Consider the following 20176-nt stretch of genomic DNA (forward strand, 5'->3'; position numbering starts at 1 on the left):
GGTGGAGTCCAGCTTTTGAAGATAATAATACAGTTTGTTTTGTTGTAATGTTTCTATTCTCTTTTTTATTTTAATATGCAATTAATGTAATATGCACTATAGTGTAGAATACAATGTATGTACATCTTGTAATTTTTTTGAGGGCTCATTTTGCATTTCAAATTTCTATATGTACTTTGTTATACCTATACCATTTTAAGAGGCTTTGTTATACCTATACCATTTTAAGAGGCTCCCATTCAATTTAAACCTGTTGCTGAACTTTATGCATTTTACATTACTAGCCTTATTTTTATATTTAAATAATTCTCTGCAGGCTCCCACTCAATCCAGCTTCCTAGCCTGAATAAATGCTGCGAATAAATTAATAAATAAAATAAATTTTCACTTTCAACCTGTAAACTCATCAACTCAAAATTACATTCAATGCATCAGCTTTGTGTTAAAATGTTAACCTTTTGTTGGATTTGTTTTTTGTTATTATTAATTATACAATATATATATATATATATATATATATATATATATATATAAATCCATTTCATGATGAAGACCTCATGGAGGCCAGTTGTAACCACACCATGAAGAGGTTCAACTGCCTTCCATGCAGGCCTTCAAACTGTAGCTGCAATGTTTTCACAAAACAGCCCTGAAACAAAGCAGAACTCTCCAGTGAATGCCTGTATGTGTTCAACCAACAACAAGAAAAAAAGAGCAAGTATTGTTTATTTGCCAGCTGTGAATCAGAAAAGAATAAGTTTCAAATAATTGAGCAACTTTTTAAACAACCCTTTGCCTCAAAGGAATTCACATGGACAGCTCTTAATGCATTCAAGGAAGGAAAATTTGACTAAAGGAACTGTTTTAAGAGCTCTGTTGTTGAGGTCAGAAAAGGAAAGAGAGAAGTTCTAGGCCACAAGAAGGAGCCTATAAGCCCAAAAGAGAAGTCAAATATGAAGGTTAGAAATTATTGACCACCTGAGAACATCATTTCTACCTTTGACTTACTCATGCCACAAGCTGTAGGTGCAGCTGATGCCACACAAACTTGTTGTAATTTGGATTTCTTCTGTTTTATTGTATTTTAGCTACAGGGTGGTGCCTCGCATGGGACACCAGTCCTGTTCACACCTGCCCTTTTCTGTTAGAACTACTTTTGTTACCATCTTCATATATTTTTGTTGCTGTGTAATATGTTTTTGTAGTTAGTACTATGTTATAAACCCAATAAAGGTATTAAAAAACAAACCAAAACAAAACCAATCATGATCACCTCTATAGGACAGCCTTAACAGAACTTGAGCAATTTCGAAATGGAAACTGCACCTGATCACATGATCATTGTTTCTACACAAGGCAATCATGACAATGAAGAGTTTGGGGTAGTCATATGAGCTGGCTTTATTGGGGTAAAGGAAGATACAGTAGAGATGCATGCAGCTATTCCGGCACAAGGAAATTCAACTTTCTCAAGGGAAGTTGTCATAAAAAGTCAAGAAAAGAGCAGAAAGGATAATGGCAAGCAAAGACAACTATGGTTTGCTTTTGGCAACACTATAGGAAAATTGTGGCCACAAAACCTTGATCAGGAATGCCCATTGTGTTGCCCATGTTACAATGGCCAAGCCTCAGCTCACAGCCTCAGCTCACAGCCTCAGCTCACAGCCTTAGCTCACAGCCTCAACTTTACATGCTTCTATGACAGCATTACAAGTGACAGAAGGTCTTTGAAAACCTTGGACCTGTTTGTATTCTACATGAAAAGCCGCCAGAGAAGCTGTTGAAGGAGTAACCTTGTGCCAATCCTGCTCTTGAGTAACTGCTTGACATGGTTCATGGGTTAACATGATTTGAAGTTAAAATGCTCAAGCAAGTAGCTACATCAATATTAATAACCAACCAAGTTAAGGTAAATCACTATCTTCCCATCCCAAGATTAAGACAAGCCTTGCCCTACAGACATTTTTGTGCCCTATTGTGTAACCAACTTTAAAGTGTTGCCTTTCAATTCCCATTTCAAATGCATGGCCAGAACGTGGTGCAAGCGCTCTTAAGCGCAGCAAAACCAGGCTGCAGGTACTTATGCAGGTTTCAATCAATGGGCCACCACTTCACTCGGACCAGTGCAAGGAACTTCTGTGTGACTCTGTACAGTTTTAGTTGGAGCAGAAAAAGAGGCGAACCTTGCCTAAGAAAGGAGTATTAACAGATCACCATGGTTCTGTGTCAGAGCATGTAGAGATGGCAAATGTGGGAGTACAAGTTAAAACTGTTGAAGCTGATCAAGATGAAGCTAACCCAAATGAGATGGGACTTATACATGAAGTTGAAGTTGCAGCAGCTGCTTTGAAGCTAACAGACCAGCCTGATGACTTGACTATGATTCAGAAAACTTGGACAGTGATACTGACTAGCTTCTGATTAAAATGAGATCTTTCCTATGAGAAAAAGATCTTTACACTGAATTGCAGCACCAAAGGAACAAGCAGATATCATGAATCAAACCTTTAAGTTAAAATGTGCTTTAAGTGGAACTTATACCTTTACAAAGGTAACATGATTATGTAAGATCCAACCAACCTGATTTATACAAGTTAATAGGTTATCAGACAGTATGTGGCCAAATGTTTCCTTTTTATTAACTTAGGGTTGCAGCTAAATACACTAAAAAAGTTTTTTCAAACAATGTAGGGGTTTTTGCATTAAGAACCTAGCCTCTGATCACCTCAAAGATTACCAGAGGGATAGAAACAGCTGTGTTCAAAGTGCCTATGACGTTTAATTTTAAAGTAAAGAAAGTTGCTGTGTCCCTGAAAGAATTAAACTTTTTCCTGTTGTCTTGTTCTGGAACAATGAAACCGAAGAAACTAGACCTTTAGACCAAGTGCTAGTTCCCATTACTGAGTGGAGTTAATCCTTGTTTGGTGGTCTAGTCCTTTAAGCATGTGCCTACCCAAGTTTACAAGTTGTCAAGTGGCAATATTAATTTTACCATAATCGTAAACACTAGCAAAACCACCAAAAAGATGTTAAAATATATTATTCCACTTTTTGTTTACACAGTTGCATTATTGAAATATCACTTTGTCTTTCTTTTAGTAACATGATTTTCACAATATAATTGTAGCATAATTCCTCCCTTTAATGTCAGAGTTTTATGGCCCAAAATACCAGGAAATGCGTTTTCCAGCATTCAGTTTTCAAAACTTCTCCAGGGGAGCATGCCCCCTGAAACAATGGGCTAAACACTATCGCATGGGTCCTCTGGACCCACAACCAGTTACCTTTATAAAAGCTCTGGCTACTTAAAACCTTAAAGAAAACCCTGAAGTTATAGAAGGCTTAGTATTGCATGGTAGTAAATTTTCTAGACCAATGTGCAAAATTCAGGACTGCATGATTTGCAAAATGCACAAGCAACTAGCATTTACAGCGTTATCTTATACTTGCAAGGACAACCTCTACTGCAAATCATGTATCTGCATCTTCATAATTATTTCTTCTATTTTGTCTTGTAGTGAGGGCAAAGACAGTCAAGGACATACCAGCAGTTGGAATTCTAGACAGAGCAGTAGCTGGAGAGTATAAAGTAATTTTTAGTGCTTTTCTGATCTGCACATAGTCTAGATGCAACATTTCTACATATGAGAAGCAAAGATTCTTTGTTACATGTATAGCAACATTTATTAAGATTAGGTAAATTATTGACTGAAAGGAGGAGTAGTAAAATATCATTTTTCTTAAGATCGCCTTATTACACACCCATAAAATTACATTGAATCATTTTATTTTACAGGTGATAAAGTAATTGAGGGGGCAGAGATATACTGGTACTCTCACCAATGAGCTTATTTCTCCGCATTTAAGAGTTGGCAAAGCTATATCAATGCCACAATTAATTTTTTTTTTTTTAACAAAGGAGACCCTTGCTTCCTTTTGGTCTCATAATTACACAGTGAAGCCCTGAACATGACTGGCTTCAATATGTCCATTTTCTTTAGTCATTGTTTCTGATCATCTGATGGGGACTGTTGGCCAAAATGCATCAGGAATTAAGGGCTTTTAACTGATATAGAGGTCTGTCTACTGATTTTTCCGCTTTATAGGAAAAAGGAAAGAAGACCACCAAGAAGAATCATGCAGCACCAGCCAACACTGAAAATACTCACAAATGAGGACAGTTCTAACAATATATTAATTGTAAAATTAAAGCTATAATATCTTCCACTATTTTATAACAACACCTATGTTTAGAGATAAGAACAGAGGTTTCTCAGGTTTTAACTTGACCCTTTCTACATTGTACCATTTTGAAGTTTGTCAAAAGTTATTCATATTATTATCAGATTTTATCTTGAACTTGTCTACATTATGCCATTTTAGAAAGTTTTTAAATAGTTCTTCATGCTATTATTATAAAAGCAACTGCCAACAAAATTTTCTTCACAATTATTGAAATGTCCTGATTTGTTGCACTGACTTAGCTTGTTTATGAATTAATTATAATAAGGCTAGAACATGATATTTAGTTGAAGTGCACATAAAATGATTTGATCAGAGGAGGACTCAAGATATGCAAGGGACATGAAGCTTTGGTCGTAAGACATTAATTTTGCCTTATTCAAGATAGTGGAAGGATGTGCTGTAAAAAAAAACACCAGAGACTTAAACTGCACTTTTCACCAGACAGAAACACAAATGTTTATCATATGGCATTAATATGGAACTGGAATTCTGAGTATCTACGCCATTCCCATATCAGATGTCAGCCTGCCTGGAAGGCGTGTGATCAAATTGTATGGGAGTTTAAAAGGTACACAGCATTCCCATATCAGATACCAGTAACCCTGGACAATATGGGAATGGTTTGGAGAGTTGCCATATCATATCATTGTAGATACTATGGGGGATGTATGGAGTGCTGCCAAATATGTAGCAGTCCCATAGTGGAATACAATAGAACCCACAAATAAATGTAGCTTGTGACACATATGGGTTTGATATGGAAAGCAACATCCCCAACACAATCAAAACATTACCCATAGCTGGGCCATAGGTCATGCCATACCATTTCCATACTTGGACCCTATATGGCCCATATCATTAGGTTTGGTAAGATGTGATGTGTGACTGAAAAATCTAGTAGTTTGAATAAGCACTCTAGTGGTAAAGTTTGTTGTTTAGTCTTTCCTTTCATGTAATATCACATAGTAGCAGCAATGACAGCAAAGAAATGTAATTTTGAATGCAGTCACCCCCACACCACATGCATAGCAGTCTATGATGTCCACAGTCTTTAGAATTAAGACAAATGGAGAGATTGCAGAGAATTAATAGTTGTGGAGAGAGACAAACAAAACTTGTATTATTCTGCAATTGGAGAGGGAAAGCCTTGAGTATTAGCTTGCCATGCTAAAGCATATTTAACAGCCAATTTCCCAAGAATGTTTCAGGCAAATGTTGTTGGAAAGTAATCAATTTTGCCTTGATTTGAGAAACATTTTTAATGAAAAACAAGCAATTTAGTCAGTTTTGTGGGAAAATGAGGAGTGTGCATTGCACATTTAAGATGTTTGTTAATTGGGAACCTTCTTGTGTAGTCCAATAAAATGTTACATGTAGAGCTGAACAGACATCTATTGTATTCATGGATAACTCTGGAAGCAATCTCTTATAATTGTTTTCACAGAAGTGTGGGCATCCTTAAAAACTTTTCCATAATTTGCAGAGTTTGCAAACCGCAGTATGTCGCAATCAGTGGAGAGACATCAATAACCTACTGCATAAGGGAAATGGTGCATTTGATTCTCGTTTTCCCTAGAAATGATAACAAGTTGTACAACTTGTTTGGACTTGCTAAGAAAGAAATATAGAAGGCAGTTTTCTATTTGTTTGACCACAACAGATATCTTCATTTGCTCTTTCAACAATATGTTGTGGCGACATGTATTTGGTAAGTTTTTGTGAATTTCACAAGATTTACCTGAAATTCATGGCTTTGCAACCACATGAAACATCAGAAACCCTGTACCAGTAATGTTCAAAAGTAATAACTAGCCAAAAACAAAATTTGTCTTTTTACTTAAATAAACCTACTCTATAATAATTAGCAATGAATGACCTTTCCAAACATCTCATTTTGGATAGTATCCAAAGAATTTATTACATGAATCATGGCTTATAAATAATTGGTAACCCCATCTAAAAACAACAGCAAAATCACTTGTTTATTTATTTACCTTCAATACTGCTCCTTTTTAAGTGCTTTCATGATTAACTGATGACAGCTCTCTCAGCTCAGGTCTACTTTGCAGAATTGACACAACCATCAGCTCAGCAGCAATCCCTTTGATTTAATACCACCATAGAATCAGTTGGTTTACCCATAGAGGAAAGAGCTCTTTCAACATAATCCAGAATTTCTGTAGACAAAACACAAAACATGCTGGGGTATTGTCATCATGTTGTCCCTAGAGCTCATCAAATTATGGTGTGAAAAGATTTATTGCTTTGAGGTCAAGTCCATTTAAATCATAAAAAAGATAAAAATCAAACAGCTTAAAAAGTGTTCTGCTAAGGAAATATTTAACCTGTTTACATCCCTTTGCCAAGATTAATGTGCCAAATCTGATTTTGGAAAAATCCTATTGACACACACTTAATTGAGGGCACAAAAAGGCCTACCTGTGAAGCACTCTCTCCTTACTTCCCATTGTCTATTGACAGTTCTCCAGTGAATACAATGTTAACTTAGTCATCTGCACCTCATAACTGCTTTTGTCCAGCCTGATTAACATCTTGTGCCCCTGCCTGATGTTCGATCTGACCAGTTCTTTTAGACTCATGTCATTAAGCAACCCACAGAGGATATCCCTGATGCTTTCCTTGGTCTCAGGCTGAGTAACCAGTAGGGCTGGATCTATTATGCAAACTTCTCTTACTTCCTCCACACAATTTGAATTTTGTTCCTTTCCATCATTTGATACACTGCTCACCCAAACATCACAGCACACATCTGCATGTTCTGCTTTTGCAATTACAGGAAAAGAGAGAAAGCAATATGTGGGACATATTCCACACCACTGTTGTCAGGGATGATCTCAACTGTATGCAATACTGAATCTTTATTTGCAGGGTCTGTTCTGGACACTTATTCTTCATCATTTTTCTGTGTTTTGCCATCACTTCAACCAGGCTGATCTCTTGAGTTGTGTTTCCTAAGGAGAATTTGTCTAATATTCAAGAGCTGTTTTAGCAAGCAATCAGTTCCTTTATTTATCTGACCTTAATGTTTGATTTGGGAGTAAGGAGAACTTAGATGCCAGTCACTCTTAGGGGTTAAAGGGTTTTGAAGTTGAAGGTATATCAGTGCATGGGGATTCGTTTCCTGCTTACAATATTACAGCTGAGTACCTGAACCAAAACACCAGCTAAATCATTCATGCCAATAATCAAATGAAGACAAAAAGTGAGATTGCAAATCTCAGTAACCTAAACAACACCCTTCACGTAGTACTTGCTCTAGGCCTCCAGTGATCAGGCCTTCCAAAATGTCCTGGAAGAAGGAATTTTTTGTAGGTTGACAACCCCATGTTTTGAATTCAGAAATAAAAAATGATTGGATTTTGCTTGTTTTGTTTTCATGTAGACACAAGAGAGAAGGAAAAACACAATAGAGCAAAAAGGTAAAATTACTAAGGAGTCATTACTAACCGTTTTCTTCCTCTTGACACCATTTCAAAGAAAGTAGTTGCAACCATAACACTCTTACTTTGTAAACCAGACACAAAAGCATTTACCACCCTATAAAGAAAAATAGGAATTGCTTTCAAATTTTCAAGATTTTAAGATGACAAGTACTTGCTACTCAGAGATAGAAATGTTGTTTCCTTCTTTAAAAATCTTTGCAACTCATCGTCTTGTGGAGTTGGTCTGGGATCACCAACAGTATACTAATTGATGTTTCCCTTTGACTGTGCTGCCTGAGTGTTTGCTTTGAAGGGCTTTATGTTGCCCAAAAGACATCCCAAAATGTCAGAACCAACTCCTCTTCCTAGACAATGTCCCTCTACCACTCAAGTTGAGCATCCATCATTCTGTTTGAACCTGCCTTGATCTTTCCCAAAAGATCAAGCTTTATACCTTTTTGCATCCAAGAATTGATCCCACCAAAGATGGTATACCTCAGGGATTGACCTGAGAATCATACACAGTTCTTTGTGAGGTAGCCAGGTGGCATCAGTTGCCCAATTTTTGTACTGCATCTGAGCCTTTTTGTTATCTCCCATTAAAAACTTGAGGGTGTGGGGGTACACATGGTTTTTCAGGGAGAGGAGGTGTCCTCCAATCCATCCAAATGTCAAAAATCACCTTGAGCGCTTGACACTATCATAGGGTTGTATGCCTCCTTGATTACATTTTTTCACCTAGGTACCGTTGACCCATTTCTTTTACTGTTTTACTGCAATTTTGCTGAACACCTTCAAGAAAAACCGAAGTTATCTTATATCAGTATATTTTTTCAGACCTAGACGTTCTGACACAAATACACTAAAGGAAAAAAAATCAGTCCTGATATGGAAGACACCAACCCCCTACAAAGTCAAAAACAAAAAAACAAAATGAACAAAATAAGAAACACACAACCGTGACAAATTTTTTGGAAATTAGTGCTTCAGTATTAATATCACTTTATGCTGGTTGATTATAGCAGAATAACTCAATTTGTGACCCCAATCCAAACTTGGAGACAATTCTTCAGCATATGGTTGCTGCTTTTTGTTACATTTTGTGTATCATTAATAAGTCAGTTTCACAGATGGAAAGATAAGTGTACATAAATCATCCCTCAAACTGATGTCAGTTCACAATGTTCTGGTCCAACCCAAACTACTTTTATCAGGATACAATTAATCAAATCTTCATTTCAACAAGGTTGTTAAAAAATTGTAACATTTGATTACATTATTGCAAGACACTACAATATCTCTTATATAAAACCAACATTGAAAACAGATCTCCCCATATTTTCTTTCAAAAGTATGCAGCAAGTGAGCTGAGAATTTCTGCCAGAGATTGGTGACATCCCTCACTTTCGCAAATGGTACTAAGGGTTAACCATTGGTCTTTCTCTCTGATAAATCACATGTCAACAAAAACTTCTCAGCCAGCAGGGCTAGAATGCATATGGGTCCCAGTTAGTGCAAGGCTTAGTCTCACAAAAATCCCGCCAGACTACCTAATGTACATCAGTATAGACAGTTTTCTTTCATTAATTTCTTATAAGCTTTGCTTAGAGAAATTAAGGAAGAAAAAAAGGGTGAACCAGTTTACATTCCTAAAACATTTGCAGCACCATGTTTTTGGCTCAAATGATTTGTTTCTGGTCTCTTATTGGTCATACTGTTACTAACCAGTTATGGATCACACCATTTTTAGTCAGTCACAAGTCACACAAGTTCTTTTAGTGTGAGTGGATATAATAGTTCTGAATTCCATGATAAACAGCACGAGGGTGTTGTCAATGTCAGCCTAAACTGTTTTGTCAGAATAAAATTATGATTGATTGTCAAAACCTTTCCAAAGTTTTCCTGCGCTTATCTACAACAAGGTTTTTTTTGTTCCCTAGATCTCCATTCCAACCCCTCCCCACTTCTTCCTCAAGCAGATTCTTAAAACCCCTGCTACTTTCATCATTTCCCTGCCTACATGAAAAATTACTGACTGCCCTGGACTCAAAACCAAATACCAGCTGTGATGAGTTAACAACTGTGTAAAAATAACAAGTAAAATAATAAATTAAAATATATCTATTAAATTGCCATTATTCAAAATTTAGATGCATGCTACATACATGTCACTGAGGTGGCTGTGTAACAACTTTGGGCCCAGTTGCATGTAACACTGTCTTTCCAATCACATCGACAATCTGTCAGGTCTGCTGTTCAGGTCTGACAGCTGTTTCGTTCGATCGTTGAATTGCTCGGTAAAAGAACTTTTAAAGATCCAATGAATTTTTTATAAACTATATGAAACTATGGTATTGATTTCCAAACACATTCAAAGTTGGAAGGAAGCGAAATGATAGCTGAATTCCGTGGAATCCTGGTCGGCTTGCACATTCCGCCATCTTAGATCGAGCCGGTCAACCACGCTAGGAGCATGCGCGGTGGCTTCTTGTTTTGGCGCCAAATCGCTATCGTTCCCAATGCACCTGGATTCCGATTTTGTAATGACTCGAATGATTACAGACCGAATTGGACGACACGAATTACTATTACCATTACTTAATCAACAAGAAGTAGAGCGCGTTGTTGTAATAACCGACTGATGCGTTTCCTGCGAGTTTTGATATATCTAAGGGCCTTACCTCTTGTTGAAGACAATTTCCTGAAGGTTATGTTTTTCCTCTCGCGCACTTAATAGGCAAGTTGACAACACGTAAATGTAACGGCTTGCAAAGGAAGAATGCCTTATTCATTGTAATCCCTAAAAAATAATTTTTAAAAACTTTCTCTCCACTTCGCTCTTTACTACTGGTCATAGCGTTGATCTCAGTCAATATATTGTGTTGCAGAATCTAAAGAAATTCAGTGAATGGAATCTACAATAGTTTCCTCGAGTTCAGAGAAATCGCCTCCTTCAACGTCAGTTTTTCATTTTTTTTACTGACACTCATTTGAATTTAATCACAGCGAATTTCCTTGCAATTTAAAAGTGAACAGTGAAGAAAAGCCTGCATAGTGTCTGACAGTCAAAAGATTGACGATTACTCCCACTCATACGAAAACAGACCTTTCCGTGGGCAGTGATTGAAAAACTCTTGCGGAGCGCTCATGCGATGACTGAATGTTGAAATGCTAAATGCCAAAAATTGGGGTAAAATTTCCGCTCAGCCCCATACTACATTATGCATTCAGTTCTTGAATAGAGAAAAAAATGACAAAAACAATACATTGCCATTGAGAAAACATATTTGTTTAACAATAGTATGGGGCTGTGCGGAAATTTTACCAAAATTGGAAGTAGTTAATTTTTGTCTTACCTCATGGGGGTGTGATTCCAATATTTTTTTAGTTATTCCATAGTCGGTTTGGTCGATCTTTCTTTGTGGAAAATATCATACTATGGTAAACTCATCTGGCTACAATTTGAAGCAACTGCTGATAATTTTAAGTCTTCTGTTCATTTCTCGGTAGTTTTCCTCAGCGGCAGTGTGAGCGTACAATTAAGTACTTTTCCTTCCTTTCTCTCTCAACCCGTCTTTTAAGAAATTCACGGGAAACGATGTGAAATAAGGAAACGCACTGTTATTTCTCTTTTTTATGTGCAATGGGAACCTGTTAGGAAAAAGTAACCAAGCTGAGATAAGATCTGCACACAAACGAATTCGCGGATACGAATTTCACACTACTCTTGAGCAGTTCACTTACGATACACTCAATCTTGATCAGGTTTAAAAAGAAAATGTTGTTTCCTGAAGAGTAGGTTCGACGGTTAAAAAAAGAGAACAAATGTTGCAGACACAGTAGAATACAAAAGCCGAAGGTACAAAACCTAGAAGCAAAACATACAAACCTTTTCAGCGTTCTCCACTCATGAGAAACGGCACAACTTTTAACTCGGACCGTAACTGAACTAAAACTAGACGTGCAACGTACAAAATGTGCATAATGAAGGAGGTTTAATTGTAAGAGTCCCTTGTGACCTAACGCTTGGTAGTTCGTGCATACAACGAAAACAAAGAAAAAAACTACCGAGTAAAAAGATGCTAATGCACATACCGCAGCAACAACCAAGCTGAGATAAGATCGTGTGTATCGACTACTTTGTTCAAATTGTTGTTATTCAAATTGAGGCCAGGAAATGTGTGCAATGTATGCACAGGCCTCCTTCACGAATCATACCACTGTTTAGAGATTCTTTTAGTCACATCAAAATTAAATACGCCGTTAAGACTTGATTCTGTTCTCAGTTGTTAACTGCTGTAAATCGACAAGATGGGGTTCCTTTGGATCTAGTTTTTTAATGTCATCATTTTTAATAAAATCGCGCAAATGGACCAACAGTTCAAACACCAACACGTCCACATCAGCAATCGCCTGGCAAACCATAAAAGCTCGTACACTTGATAAGTCATCAGGTTATGCCTAGCAGGTAACATTCAATTATTAAAAGTAGTTGGACTATTTTACTGCCTTAGTTTAATCGGATTTTGATTTTTTTTTCTGTTTGTGGCTCCGTGCTTATTAAGACTCTTAAAGCGTAGCGGTGACGTGCTGATAGGGACTGTAAAGAAGACGAATGAAATGATGTAAACGACCAGCGATGTAGCAAAGCGCGCGCACATGCACTGTTTTGAGTTTGTAAACTTTACCAAATGGCAGATACGATTATCGCGTGAGCCAACTGGACTCTGCAGTTGAACGGTCGTATTATGCGGATTTTTGTGTTTGCTATATCATTTAATGATGGTTTTTGTGATTTGCTACATTGCTACACATTAGTATTTGCGATCTACTGATGAGCCACAGAAACAGGCCATTACTAGGCTCATTTATGACGTGTCCTGTGAATTGCTACAATATCCATGACGAACCTGTCATGTGAGGAAACAGAGTAAGAAACTAAGGTTAGTCATTTTGAACTCGTTAATGAAATAAAGAAGCAGATTGATCACAATGCTGGTCAATCAAGAAAGAGTTCGGGTTATTGATCAATTACACTAAATTTCCCGCCCTAACAATCAGCTGATCAATGACGTCAGCACCAGATTGCTTTTTACCTTCTATGACATCAAAATCACTTCTCGCTTTGGTTTCCGTCAGCGAAGAAGCAGATTCATTTGGAGATGTGAGCTTGAATTTGGGAAGCTGAGTTAAAACAAGTAACGTAAGGAGTTGAGCAAATGACGAGTAACTTCCAAATCCGTTGTTATAACGGTGGGCGAAAGCTCCCATGTGAGCCATGATAAAGAGCGCGGAAAATGGACCGCGAAAAACGATTTCATAGCGTCACGTATCGGTTATGCTGTCGGCCTTAGGAATATTGGGCGTTTTCCGTATCTTTGTCACAAGAACGGCGGAGGTAACTTCCTTGGCTGTAGATGTTTATCACAGTTCCATTAAGGGAGTGTAGGTAAGGTTTAGAACAGCACACTTTTTAGAATTGCAAAATTCTTGCAACTCAAAGAAGTTGTATTGTGACATGCAGTGTCAGATTTTGTGCCTCGAAAAACTTTCTTTAATTCGAGGGGGTCTACCAAATGTCTGTTTAGCAAGACACGCAAACAAAAACGAGCTAAGCTACAGTAAAATCCAAAAGCAACAAGGATGACTGGATGAAGGAGATTGACAAGGATTGTAAATGACTTCAGAATAATCGTTTGATAAAATAGAAGCAACGATAAACCAAGAAGGAAGATGGATGATCAAGACTGGAGAAGACTACAAATGATTACAAAATATAAGCTCGGCAAGATAGAAAAACACAAAAAGTAACCAGAGGGGAAAAGGATGAGTAAGGATGGATGGAAGATTGATACGGATGGCAAATGAATAAAAAACACTTAGGAGCCAGCGAATAAATTAAGACGGAAGATGGATAGAGGAGATATAGCAACCAATTGCAAATGAACGAAATGTCTGTGCTAAACCACTGTAAATTGGTTTAAGATGCGCAAACAGTGACCTTGCTCTTTGCAATTCCGGGTTACATTGAGAGTGAGATCTAAGTTGAAGAACTACTTTCGTAACCTTGTTTTCTGCTCCAGCTCGCGCGCGTTGGACCAAAAAAGTTTATGCTTACGACCTGCCAAACAAAGGGGAAATAATGCGAATGTGGAAGAGAGGTTCTTCTGGGAATGTTTAGTTTGTTAGCAGTCTTTTTCAGTTTTCTACAAAGTCATCTTTCATAACGCGAGCGAAATAAGAGCCTCAGAAGATTTGACTTTTTCCCCTTTGATTTGCTTTCGCTCTTCCGTGCGCACTTTGCGCTCCATCGCGCACAAAAACGATTGATCAATGCTGTCAAATGCCTTGGAAAGATCTAATAACACCAAGGCAGTGACTTGCTTGCGATCCATTGCCTCCAGGGCTAGATCTAACGTCAAAATATTGAGTGTCTCTGTCAAATGCCGTTTCTTATTCCCACTCTGGTGTCCACTGACAAAGTTGTTTCCTCTGGTAAGATAACAAATTAATGCGTGGTCTGTTTCGATATTGGGAAAAGGAGGAATCTTCTTGACGGGCCTCTCGTGTAGAAAATCTCTTTCGTTTTCACAATTTTTTCTTCCTCTCCCCGTTTTGTATTCTTTTCGTATTCACGCCCCGCGCGTGAATACGAAAAATTAGCCAATCACGTCAAAGAACTAACCTTGACATTGGAAAACTGACTTGGACGTGTTTCTCGTACCTTTGTTTGTTTTCGCGGAGTTTTAGATAATTCTTTTTTAGCTTTTGCGCAAATTTGTTATTCCTTTGTTTGGAAAATTGAGAATCTTCGGAGTTTTTATTTTAGCCAAATGTTGTGGTTCATTCACCAAGTCTGATACATATTTCCTACGGAGTTTGGACTTTAGCCTCTTTTTTAGTAAATGGATTTTTTTACACCTACTCTCGGATTGGAAAATCAAAGAAATTTGTTTTAATTCAATTGTAGGACCTGGTCTTAGTTTTGCGGCTTTTCCCAAGGGGATTCAGGCTCAGATGCCGGCTGCAACCAACTGAGCTGTGAAGTTCTTCTTTATGCTCTTTACAATCGGACTCGGAAGTCAGATTAGACAAATTTTAGCCTCTCTCGTTTATAAACGATCTCAAAGTTGACGCCCCAACGTGGAAGTACGTAGATGATACTACCATCTCTCAAACCATACCCCGTGGCTCCCTGAGTGACGTACAACGCGTTGTTACTGCGGTAGACACCTGGTCCCAATCCCAGCTGATGCAACTCAACGCTGACAAGTGCACAGAGTTAATTATTGACTTTAAAGAAAATCCTCATAACTTTTCTCCACTTGTAATAGATAGCAAAACCCTTCCCGTCATCGATTGCGCCAAAATCCTAGGTGTTACCATATCTAGTGATCTCAAATGGAACAATCACGTCGTAGATTGCATTAAGAAGGCAAACAAGCGGATATATTTCATTGTTCTCCTGAAAAGGGCTCGTGTACCTTGTAATGACATTGTTGATTTCTATTGTACAACAATCAGATCTGTTCTAGAATATTGCGCTCCCCTCTTCCATCACGCGCTTCCCGCTTACCTCAGTGAGGATATAGAGAGAGTACAGAAAAGAGTTCTTTCCATAATTCTCTCAGATATGTCATATCAGGACTGCTTGGACAGACTAGGCCTGCCAACGCTAAAAGAGAGACGCAATGAACTATGTAAACGACTCTTTGGTTCATAAACTACAACAACTACACAACTTACTGCCTCCAAGAAATGAACAAAACTACTGCCTGCGACAACAGAGAACATATGATCTACCACGCTCGCGCACAGACCGCTTTAGACAGTCCTTTGTGTATGCAATGTCCAAAGATGCCTAGCAACAAACAACGCGTAGTACTTAGCTAGTAACTATACATATTTTAATCCCATTAGATACTCGTTTTTTATTTCATGTACATATGTTTGTGATTAGTTTTAACATTTGCCTATTTATATATTTCTCTGTGAAATACGCAATTCAGTCTAATGACTGCGATGTATTTGTGAATAAACAGTCTATCTATCTATCTATCTATCTATCTATAAATGCATTTGACTTTCAAATTATTTTCTGTCAAAGATCTTGTAACCGACGTGGTCGGTGACAGAGTGATTTACTTATTAGCTGGTTGACTCACCTACTCACTGACTGACAAACTGAGTGGCTAACCGACTGATTGACTGATTCGTGAACCTACCGACAAGGTTGCTGACTTATTGACAATTTGAGTCAGCATATTAGAGTCCTAACTTATTGACGTTTTCGATGCTTAGTTTGCGTTCACAGAAACGACTATAGCAGCAGTGATGGACATATGTACCAAACTTCGTCCCCATAAAGGACGATACCTCTTCTGCCTTTGTCTCATTTCATATCTATACGGATTTAGAAACACAAATGGACACAAATGACCCCGAAACAATCAAAAGATACCACGATTACTCTTTCTCGCTCAATTCTTTCGATGTGCGTGTCTTGCTCTTGCTGCTCGCCTTACGCTTTTCACATTGCATATGGTTCTTTTCTCATCTATGATTTACGTTTGCAGCAAATGCCCCGAGACAAGAGTTGACACTAATCCAACACTTTTCAATGTCATTCTTGTCTCGAAATGTCCCCGAAATAAAACAGAAGTTTTTGGACACTGGCTGAAAAAAACGGAACTTTGATGTATACGTATAATTTGGTTTCATTTGTGGATCGTTCGTCGTATCTGTAAAAATATTTCTAGATCTACTTATCACCATATTGTGGTGTATTTTAACGAAGCGTCTTATCTCCTCTCGTGTTTTGTGTTTAAAGCAAATGCCCTAAGATCAAGATCGGCCTTTCAGTGAGGGATGCTAATGCTCCCGAAACAGAAGTTTGAAGACTGGCTCAATCAAACGGAACTTTGATATTTTGTTTTCATTCGCGGATCGTACGAATAAATTATTTTTGATGGTCGTGATAAGAAGCCAAGAATGTGCTACGAAACTTTAATTCTTATTGTAGAACACAACAATTGTCGTCAATGATACTTTATAAAATTGTTACTCAACGTTTGGACATAAATTCCTACCACGTGGTTGTTCTTGTTGTCATTTTTCTCTTGAACACTTTTTACAAAGAACTTGCAAAATGCACAAAATATTTAATTTATTTTAATAACTATTGGCCATCAAATTTTGTAGGGTTTTTTCCCGTAAATATCTGAGTTAATAGTCTTGTCATGTTCTCCTTCACGACTGCTCCCCCGTCAAATTTTAAGTTTTATCAGAACCAACTTTGCATACCAGAATGATCGCCGTTTTTATTCTATTCCTGTACTTAAGCTGATTCATGCAATGGTATCTGGAATAACATCTCATTTAAATAAATGCTTATTTGATAATAAATGGTAAGGCCCATAAATTGCCGCCAATAGAAATAAATTCGAACAAAGTATATGTAGTAAAAGCAGCCCTTTAAATCTTATACCTTAATTTTGGCCCAGATCTCTAGGACATCAAGTCGCATCAAAACAACTGTAGATCGGTTATCTAAAGTATGAGACGAGAATGAAAGAATCTCTCCTTGTCTTTGGAATGATGCTGTTACGCTATCACAGATGACTGAAATAGCTAATAAAATAGTCGAAATGAATAACTTGCTTCCACAGACAATAAAAAGCAGGTTAATCATTCACGACTACGACAAGGGTGATTTTTCAAATCAAAGCGCTGTCAACAAATCATAAGTCAATTCTAAAGCATTTGGTATCACTGGCAATTAAGATATGAAAGGTAGCAAGGTGATTAACCAAAAATGACCCAAAAATGCAACAGATGAAAGCAATAAACGGTATGTTGACACTGTTGCAAATAGTATTCTCGATGGTTCTGAATCCTTTCAAGGTGATATTAATGAAGATAATCACCGGGTTATGAATGTGCATACACCGGTCAGTAGTTCAGACGAACTCAATAAATTACTTTGTGAAACAAGATATCGCAAAACAACAAATAATAATAAATTATTGAAAATATCAAACGACGGGCGATGGGATGCTAAAGATAAACGGATGACGGGTGTCGCCCAAGCTCAATAAAATGACGAAGCTGTGACCCTTTCTCGGATGAGGTCAATAATTGACAAAAAAGCTGACATGAATAACTTACTCACTAAGACTTTATAAAATACAGTTTACAAGTACCAGCGTTTCTTGCGTTTATTTACGATCCATACAATATTCGAACTTTCTACATTCAATCGTTCCCAATGTTCTGTTACAAGATAGTGATTCTATTTATCTACTATTACAACGGAAATACACGCCTAAACTACGTAAAACCAAAATTGACATTACTTATTCGTGATTTACTAAAATCCCAAGTTATTTCATGTCAACTTGATTTTAACAGCTGTTTCCCATTATACTCCGATCAACACTACTGTAATTTACACCCGCGCGCAAGCACTATTTGCGGCACGAAGAAAACATCATGCAACGTCTCTGGATGTTCCAACCCAAACGTGCACGCACAATTTCCCAAAGCAACTCCTTTTCTATTTATTTCAGACCATAAATGATTTTCTATATCAAGAACATTCTTGCTACAAGTCTGTCATTACTGTGCTACGCTTAATTACACACCTAAATCTTAAGTAACCCAACTGTCATCAACCCTTTGCTTAATTACTGTAGTGTGACCTTTAAGAATGTTCTAGAAGTAGCTGTGTCATGTTGAGTCATTCCTGAATCAATATATAAATAAAATCTGTTGTAATGTTACGGAACGTGCTAAATCCTCGACCGTACCTATAAAAGCCGAGCTTGTAACTCGATGTAGCGAGTAGTTTAGTTGCTTGTATAGCCCGTCAGATATCAATAAAGGTGTATGCAGCAGAATACAAGACGTTCACACTTCAATTACTAAATTAGGAAATAAAGTATCACGCGATACAATTACAAGATTATTGCGGCATAATCTATAACCCACGAACAATAGCAATCTGTCTGATGACCCGTTTCTTGGGGAAAGTCCCTTTTGCATTATCGACTTCCTGTTTTTCAGTTACACCACCTCATGGTCAGTGTGTCAATTTCATTTTGATGAAATGAGCCCGAACCGCCTACTACTGTGAAGTTCCTATTCGAGTTCATACATGGTCATCGCGCACGACTTTACAAAATTCACTGGATATTAATTTATGTATGGATTTTAGTGATACCTCAAATAACAGGTGACCTGTTATTCTAAACTAACTTGTGTTTTTTATTTTCGCCACTTTTCCCAGGAAGTTTAGAATTGATCTGCTTGTGTTGGTGATACAACTGTCATTAAGATTCTTTTGTTTTAACGACGGTTTAAAATCCTCACCGACCTGCACATGAAGGAACTGTCATATGATATCAACCAGTTTATCCTCTCCTCCAATTGATTTTTATGGTAATGTTTTTTTCGGCCGTGTTCATATCAAGAAAATTTGATATTACATCAGATGGTCTTGCAAGTGTTTTCATCCAGCAGTTTGTAAGGAAGATCATAAAAAATTGCTCGAGTTTTCGATCGAAAGGGCGATAACCAGTTATAAATAGAGGTTGAAATTAATAGTAAATCACATCTTCATCCCCAGAATAGACTTCCCGTATGCAATAACGTAATGCGTTCTATAAATAAGTATAAAATCTCTTAAATACAGTCGACTCTTACCATGAGGACGCCTCGTTAACACGGACACCCTGTTGAAGGCCTAAATGTAACAACTGTCCTAAACTTAATAAAGTCCTTAAGGTAATACCATTTGGTGTTAAATGTAACAAGCCTTGAGTGCAATCGTTTAACTGCACTAGAGCACTAGGGCATTGCTGTTATAGCGGGCATTCACATTTAGAGGTTAAAGTAACAGCTGATGCAACAAAGAATCTTCTGAACAATATTCATGGCATATTGCGTGCTCGCTGATATTAACCAGCGTCTTTTTATTTGCGAGAGACATAGGTGGAGAAGCATTGCCTACAAACCCTTATACTGATGCGCTTTTGGCATCAAATTGACAGACGTCAAAACAATGAGAACGCTGACCAATACCTCTCTTTATATCATTGGCTCAGACTCTTTAGTGCAACAGATTTTGACGATATACTTGTGTGATCAGTGCTGAAGTTAACTTTTCATGAGCCAATTTAAAGCGGAAAGGATGTCCATTGACCAATACTTTATCACCCGGCAGTAAGTTTTGTGAAGTTTTGCTATCTATTAAATGTTCAAACTATTTGATACGGATCAATTCATACGTGGTAAGATAATTCACAGAAATTTGAATCCATGATGTGCTCTTCAGTCGAAAGTTATTGGAATATGAGATTAAATTGTAATCAAGAGAAACAAAAACGCCATTTATACTCTGTATGTTCGGCATTCATGTGAAATATCCCCGTTGTATATTGTATCAATGTTGATGCACTTGGTTTTAGTAAATACAAACATTTATGAAC

At 37.5% G+C, this 20176-nt stretch overlaps 1 long non-coding RNA gene across 1 annotated transcript; it reads right to left on the reverse strand.

Annotated features, from left to right (window-relative positions):
* Positions 1 to 232: 232 nt before the first annotated feature.
* On the reverse strand, positions 233 to 7204 carry LOC136282039 (uncharacterized). Its single transcript, XR_010718059.1, has 3 exons — positions 6685 to 7204; positions 6240 to 6422; positions 233 to 353 (listed from the first exon to the last, which is right to left on the reverse strand). It is a non-coding gene; the product is annotated as an uncharacterized lncRNA (long non-coding RNA).
* Between the last annotated feature and the right edge of the window lie 12972 nt (positions 7205 to 20176).

Source organism: Pocillopora verrucosa, chromosome 6, assembly GCF_036669915.1.
Source record: "Pocillopora verrucosa isolate sample1 chromosome 6, ASM3666991v2, whole genome shotgun sequence".
In the NCBI taxonomy this organism is placed as follows: domain Eukaryota; kingdom Metazoa; phylum Cnidaria; class Anthozoa; order Scleractinia; family Pocilloporidae; genus Pocillopora; species Pocillopora verrucosa.